This window comes from Manihot esculenta, chromosome 6 (genome assembly GCF_001659605.2).
Source record: "Manihot esculenta cultivar AM560-2 chromosome 6, M.esculenta_v8, whole genome shotgun sequence".
In the NCBI taxonomy this organism is placed as follows: Eukaryota; Viridiplantae; Streptophyta; class Magnoliopsida; order Malpighiales; family Euphorbiaceae; genus Manihot; species Manihot esculenta.
Genome location: NC_035166.2, coordinates 6,019,254 through 6,026,891, shown reverse-complemented (window position 1 = coordinate 6,026,891; position 7,638 = coordinate 6,019,254).

Sequence of the window (7,638 nt, the reverse complement as noted above, 5' to 3'; positions counted from 1 at the left end):
TTGGAGGCAGCATCTACCTTTGGTGGAGTTTGCCTACAATAACAGCCATCATGCTAGCATCAGGATGGCTCCATATGAAGCTTTATATGGAAGGAAGTGCAGGTCACCTGTTTGCTGGGAGGAAGTTGGAGAAAAGGCCTTGGCAGGGCCTGAGCTTGTTGAGATCACCAGCAGGGTGGTACCCATAATTAGAGAGAGAATCAAGACTGCTGCCAGCAGACAGAAGAGTTATGCAGACGTCCGCAGAAGACAGTTAGAGTTTCAGGAGGGGGATCTGGTATTGCTCAAGGTGTCTCCAATGAAAGGAGTGGTTCGCTTTGGGAAGAAAGGTAAACTAGCCCCACGATACATCGGACCCTTTGAAATCTTGCAAAAGATTGGGAATGTGTCGTACAAGCTGGACTTACCTGCTTCAATGGAAAGAATCCATCCGGTTTTCCATGTTTCAATGTTGAGGAAGTTTGTGTCAGATCCGAGCAAGGTTCTTAGTGAGCCTGATGTGGAGGTCCAAGAGGATCTCACCTATGTTGAACAGCCAGTACGGATCATAGACACCCAGATTAGAAAGTTAAGGAACAAGGAAATCCCGATAGTGAAAGTCTTGTGGAACCACCACAATTTGGAGGAATGCACTTAGGAGACACGGGAGTCTATGCTCCAGCAGTACCCTCATCTCTTTTAAGGTTAGATTTCTATGTGTTTATGTGCTATGTATGTATGTTATGTTTTATGCCATGCTAAGTGCTAGTTGAGGAACATTCGGGGACGAATGTTCTTAAGGGGGGGAGAATGTAATACCCGGCTAGACTCCGGTATCGAAATTCCTACCGTCCGGTGGAATCTCGAATGTCGGAAGCCTCTAGTAGGGTAGAACCATGTTTTCATAAAATGTTTTAAGGTATTTCATGGTTTTAAGTAAAATGGAAATGAGTTTTTGCATAAAACAACCTTGGAGGAAAACTCAGGTTCGGCCGCCGAACCTCAAGTTCGGCCGCCGAACATGCATGCCTTCGGGAGCGCCTTTAGGCCTCCGAAAGCATAAGTGAGGAAAGTCCAGGTTTGGCCGCCGAACCTCATGTTCGGCCGCCGAACATGGCATGCATGCGGAGGCACGTTCGGCCCCCGAACGTGGCCTGGTCAGCCACTATAAAAGGGTCCCTTAGCCGAAAACGGGCGAGCTTTTTCCCCATTTCCGGCCAAGGTGAGTTCTCCGCAACCCCTCACCGATCTTGAGTCTTTTCCTTCAGATCTTTCGAGTTTTTCACTAGTTTTCATCTTGTTTTGAAGATTTCCGAGTTTTGAGCGAGTTTTGGAACTTTAAGGTTCAAGAACTCAAATCTCTTCCAACTTCAAGTTAGATCGCCTCCACCCTCGATCTTCAAGAGGTAAGAGTCGATCTCTAGCTTACATTATGTTTTAAACAAGTTTTATGCAAGTTCATGGGGATAGAATACATGTTTAGGTCATAGTGATGATTATGGGTTTTTGATGTGATTTTTGAACAATGTGGCTTGCAAATGTATGTTGAATGTGTTATAGATGGGGTTTTAGTTAGTTGATGCCCCTAGGAACTTGTATGCTGGTGTATGAGTGTTGTAGAATAGGTTTATGCATGTTTGGATGAGATTGGAGGCATAAATGCATAGGGGAGCTGAGTTTCTGCCATTCTGGGCGAAACCAGGTTCGGCAGCCGAAGGAACTTTCGGCCGCCGAACATGTTTGTGGAGGCAGCCTTCGGCTGCCGAAGCTTGCCCCCGAAAGGAGACTTTCGTCTCTGTCTGGGAGTTTCGGCCGCCGAAGGTGCCGCCGAACCTGCCTGACTTTCGGCTCTAGAGGGACTTTCGGCCGCCGAACCTGCCGCCGAAAGTGTCCTGTCCAGCCCTTTCTTGCATGTTTTTCTATGATTATTCCATGATGTTTTAGGGGGTTTTTGGGGAATAGTTTAGAGTTATGTTCATGTTTGTTTGGTCCCTCATTTGAGTCCACCTGTGTAGGTTCGGACCCGAGGAACCGAAGACCCCAGCAGTGAGTCTGTTGCCCCAGTGTCTGGTCAGAGCTACCCAGAGGTGAGTGGAATAACTTATTATGTTTTAAAGCAAAGAATGAACATTTCAGCATGTTTCACGCATCATGAATGCCATGTGATGAATTAGGTTGCTTGCATTAGAATTCACAAATTTTATTTTGCATTGCATATTTTTATGTTGATGTGGATGAATGTTGGATGATCCATAGCCCTCGATCTATGATATGACGATGTGATATGTACGGTACGGAATGTAAGACCAGTGGGACCCATTCTACGTTCGCTGGCACTATGTAAGGGAAAGACCAGGACCCATTCTACGTTCTGGCACAGTTGGACACTATTATGTTATGATATGTAAGGAAAAGACCAGGACCCATTCTACGTTCTGGCACAGTTGGACTATGTAGGGGGCTATTGGTGACAAGTTCATCCTTGACGTGATTAGCTGTAATGTGATGCATTCCATGATCCATATGATTTAAATGTTTTTTTATTATTCTGCTCACTGGGCTCTAGTAGCTCATCCCTCTCCCATTTTCCCTAGGATTGCAAGTACAGGGTAGACCAGGAGATCCATAAGAGTATTGAAGTCCTGTGTATGTAATAGATAGTGTGGACATGATAAATGTATTAATGTTATGTAAAAGTACAGTTTCAGTCATGTATTGATATTGAGGATTAGATATTGTGCTTGACATTGTGTATGAGGTATCCCTTTTATTACATGATCAAAAATGTTTTATAATGTTCATGAAAGTCAACTCATCTTATGATGTATTCGCCCATTGGGGCATTGATGAGATCCCACAAAGGGGTCATGATTATGATTACGACTTTGTACAGTGTATGTTCAGGTTGAGTTGGATGTTTGAAGGAAAAGTTTTAAATTTTTATGTATGTTGTTGATCATGTATGGGATTAAACAGGTTTTCAGGATGAATGTCAGGCTTGCTACGGGTCTTGGCGGCCTTAAGCCGACCCGGATCCTAGCGCCGGTAACGGTCCGATTTCCGGGTCGTTACAGCAGGCTTCTACGGTCTTCCAGGTCTGATCCTACACAGATGGACTCAAATGAGGGACCAAACATAACTATTACATGACTCTAAACAACTCCCCAAGAACCCCCTTAAACATACAATATACATATAAAGCAGGCAGAAGAAGGCTGGGCAAAGGACTTTCGGGGGCAGGTTCAGCGGCCTAAACCCTTCACAGATTTGAAAGTCAGCAACCTTCGGGGGTGGGTTCAGCAGCCTAAACCCTTTCACAAATCTGAAAGTCCATGCTTTTAGGGGGCAGGTTAGGCTGCCAAAAGGCTGCCTCCACAAGCAGGTTCGGCGGCCGAACCTGGGTTCTCCAGCAAGGTAGAACCCGATTCTACCCTATGCACACAGCCACCAAACACTCCGATTCTCACACCCAACTCCTCAAAAACCTTCATACTCACGTAACATGCACAAGGGACATAAAAACTAGCTTAATCCCCAACAAGCAACAACAAAAACAATACAAGATCAAACATTCATTAATAACCCAACTCAAACCCTAAAACTTTAGATCTAACCATTTCATCCATTATTAACCCTTAACCTCTTCTTAAAACTTATTTAAAACATAGGAAAAATAAAGATATAGACTTACCTCTTGGAGATCTAAAGGTGACAGCAACTCCAACTTGAAGATGAGGTAAAACGGCCTCCGGAGGTCTCCAAGGTTTAAAACTTTAGATTTGAACTCAAATCTTCAAAAACAAAAGAAAACTCATGAATTTTCTGAGGAGATTGAAGGAAAAACAATAAGAACAACAAAGGGAGGGTAAGGACTCACCTCTGCCCGAAAATAAAGAGAAAGCTCTCTCATTTTCGGGCTGAAGGCCTCTTATAGGTGGCTGGATAAACCACCTTCGGGGGCCGAAAGGGAAAGTCCCGCGGCGGCACCACCTTCGGTGGCCGAACTTGAAGGTTCGGCGGCCGAACCTGGGATGTGCTCGAAGAAATTTCCTTTAAAACTCTTTTCTTTCTTTTAATACAAAATCAAAAAAATTTTCAAATTCATTTTATAAAAACCTTATTTTACCCTTCCTAAGGAGATTCCAGCTTCGAGATTCCGGGTTCCAATGGGAATTCCGTCGGAAGGTTGGAATTCCAATGCCGGAATTTAGCCGGGTATTACATTCTTCCCCCCTTAAGAACGTTCTTCCTCGAAAGTTCAACAAGCAAACAAGCAAACATAAACATCAAGAAAACACATGAAAACATAAGACACTTACTTTAAAAGAGATAGGGGTACTGCTTAAGCATGGACTCCCGGGTCTCCCAAGTGCATTCTTCCATGTTGTGGTGATTCCAAAGAACTTTCACCATCGCAATTTTCTTGTTCCTCAGCTTTCTGATTTGCGTGTCTATGATTCGCACTGGCTGCTCAACATAGATGAGATCTCCTAGGATCTTTACATCAAGTTCATTAAGAACCTTGCCTGGATCTGACACGAACTATCATAACATGGAAACATGCAAAACCAGATGGATCCTCGCCATTGAAGTAGGTAAATCTAACTTGTAAGATACTTTCTCGATCTTTTGCAAAATTTCAAAGGGTCCGATGTACCTTGGAGCTAGTTTATCTTTCTTCCCAAAAAGAATCACCCCCTTCATAGGAGACACCTTAAGCAACACCATATCTCCCTCCTGGAAAACTACATGCTTTCTACGGATGTCTGCATAACTCTTTTGTCTGCACACCATAGTTTTGATCCTCTATCTAATGATAGGCATTACCCTGCTGGTGATCTCTACTAATTCTGGCCATGCTAAAGCCCTTTCTCCTACTTTTTCCCAGCAGACAGGTGACCTGCACTTCCTCCCATATAGGGCTTCATAAGGAGCCATCCCAATGCTAGCATGGTAATTGTTATTGTAGGCAAACTCCACCAATGGTAGATGTTGCCTCCAAGAACCACTAAAATCTAGCACACACATCCTTAGCATGTCTTCTATTGTTTGGATGGTCCTCTCCGACTGTCCGTCAGTCTGTGGATGGAAGGCACTGCTAAAGTCTAGTCTCGTGCCCATAGCATTTTGCAGACTCTGCCAAAACCTAGAGGTAAACTGGGGTCCCCTATTTGACATTATCAAAACTGGAGCCCCATATAGCCTGAAAATCTCTTCCACATATACCTGCGCCAATTTGTCCACAAAGTAACCACTCCTGACACGAATAAAGTGAGCAGATTTGGTCAATCTATCCACTATTACCCATTTAGAGTCTAGTCTGTTGGACGTTGTTGGTAATCCCACCACGAAATCCATCGCCACGTCTTCCCATTTCCATTTTGGAATCGGTAGTGGGTTGAGCATCCCAGCTGATTTCTGATGTTCTATTTTCACCCTCTGACATATTTCACAAGTGGACACAAACAGAGCCACTTCCCTCTTTATAGCTGGCAACCAATAAACTCTCTTCAGATCCTGATACATTTTGGTGGCCCCAGGGTGAACACTATACCTAGCATTATGAGCCTCTTTCATAATGTCTCCTTTCAAGCTTACGTCGTTTGGTATACACAATCTATTTTCATACCGGAGGATCCCTTTGTTGTCAAATCTAAAATCACCATTCTTGCCTGTCTGAACAGTTCTCGCTATTTTCACCAACTCGGGGTTCTCATGTTGTTTCTATGCCACTTGCTCTAGAAACACATGTGTCACTCTCATCTGAGCTACTAATGCACCTGTACCAGACAACTCTAACTGTAAACCCTCGTTAATGAGCATGTAAAATTCTCTCACCACCGGTCTTCTCTCTACTGAGATATGGGATAAACTGCCAAGTGATTTCCGGCTGAGAGCATCTGCTACTACATTTGCCTTACCTGGATGATACTGGATTTTGCAATCATAATCACTAAGCAATTCTACCCATCTTCTCTGCCTCAGATTCAACTCTTTCTGACTTAAGATGTATTGCAAACTCTTATGATCTGTAAAGATCTCACATTTTACCCCATACAGGTAATGCCTCCACATTTTGAGTGCAAAGATCACAATTGCCAACTCTAGATCATGTGTAGGATAATTGAACTTGTGCTTCTTCAGCTGTCTAGAAACATAAGCAATTACCCTCTCATTCTGCATCAACACACAACCTAGTCACACTCGGGATGTATCACAAAATACTGTAAAATCCTCATTACTTGTAGGCAGAGCTAACACCAGTGCTGACATCAATCTTCTCTTTAGCTCTTCAAAACTTTCCTCACACTGTTCTGACCAAATAAACCTCTGATTCTTTTTGGTCAACCTGATCATAGGAGCAGCACTTTTTGAGAAATCCTGGACAAACCTCCTGTAGTAACCTGCCAAACCCAAAAAGCTTTTAATCTCTGTCACTGTAGTGGGTCTGGACCAGTTAGCTACAGCTTCTACTTTCTTAGGGTCCATCCGATTCCCTTTTCTGACACTACATGCTCCAAGAAAGAGATAATCCTCAACCAGAATTCACATTTAGAGACATTGGCATATAAGCCGTGTTGTCTCAGGGTCTGCAACGTAATCCTCAGATGATGGGAATGCTCCTCTGTGTTTTTGGATTACACTAAGATATCGTCAATGAAAACAATAACAAAGTGATCCAGAAACTGGCTAAAAACTATGTTCATGAGATCCATGAATGCTGCAGGGGCATTGGTTAACTCGAACGGCATCACTACGAACTCATAATGCCCATATCTGGTCCTGAAAGTTGTCTTGGGTACATCTTCTTCTCTGACTCTCAACTGATGGTACCCGGATCTCAAATCTATCTTGGAAAAACAATCGGCTCCTGCTAGCTGGTCAAACAGATCATCGATCCAGGGTAACGGATACTTGTTCTTGGTAATGACTTTGTTCAACTGCCTATAGTCAATACAAAGTCTTAGAGATCCATCCTTCTTTTTCACGAACAAAACTGGAGCACCCCAAGGTGAGGTACTAGGTCAGATGAAACCCTTATCTACCAATTCTTGCAACTATTCTTTCAGTTCCTTCAACTCGGCAGGTGTCATCCTGTAGGGAGGAATAGAGATGGGTCTGGTTTTGGGCATTACTTCAATTTTAAACTTTATTTCCCTAGCAGGTGGTAAACCTGATAGCTCATCTGGGAAAACGTCGAGAAACTCTCTAACTACTGGCATTGAAGCTGATTCCCTAATCTGACCATTAACCTCTCTGACATGAACAAGAAACCCTTGACAATCCCTCCTAAGCAACCTATGAGCCTGTAGGGCAGATATCAAACCTCTAGGCATATCTATCTTGTCTCCTCGGAAGACTACCTCTGATCCATCATGTTCTCTGAACCTGACTAACTTGTCTCTGCAGTCCAAGGTAGCACCATGAGTAGAGAGCCAATCCATCCTTAGAATGACGTCAAACTCAGTCAAATCTAGAACCACAAGGTCAGCTGGAAGGCACCTATCCTCAACAAATACTGGACTGAACTGGCAGACTAACTCTGCCATAGATGGATCACACTTGGGCCCACTGACCCAAAAAGGATACTCTAGCCCAGAAGCTATCAAACCCAAACTGTCTATGACTCTCGGAGAAACAAAAGAATGAGAGGCACCA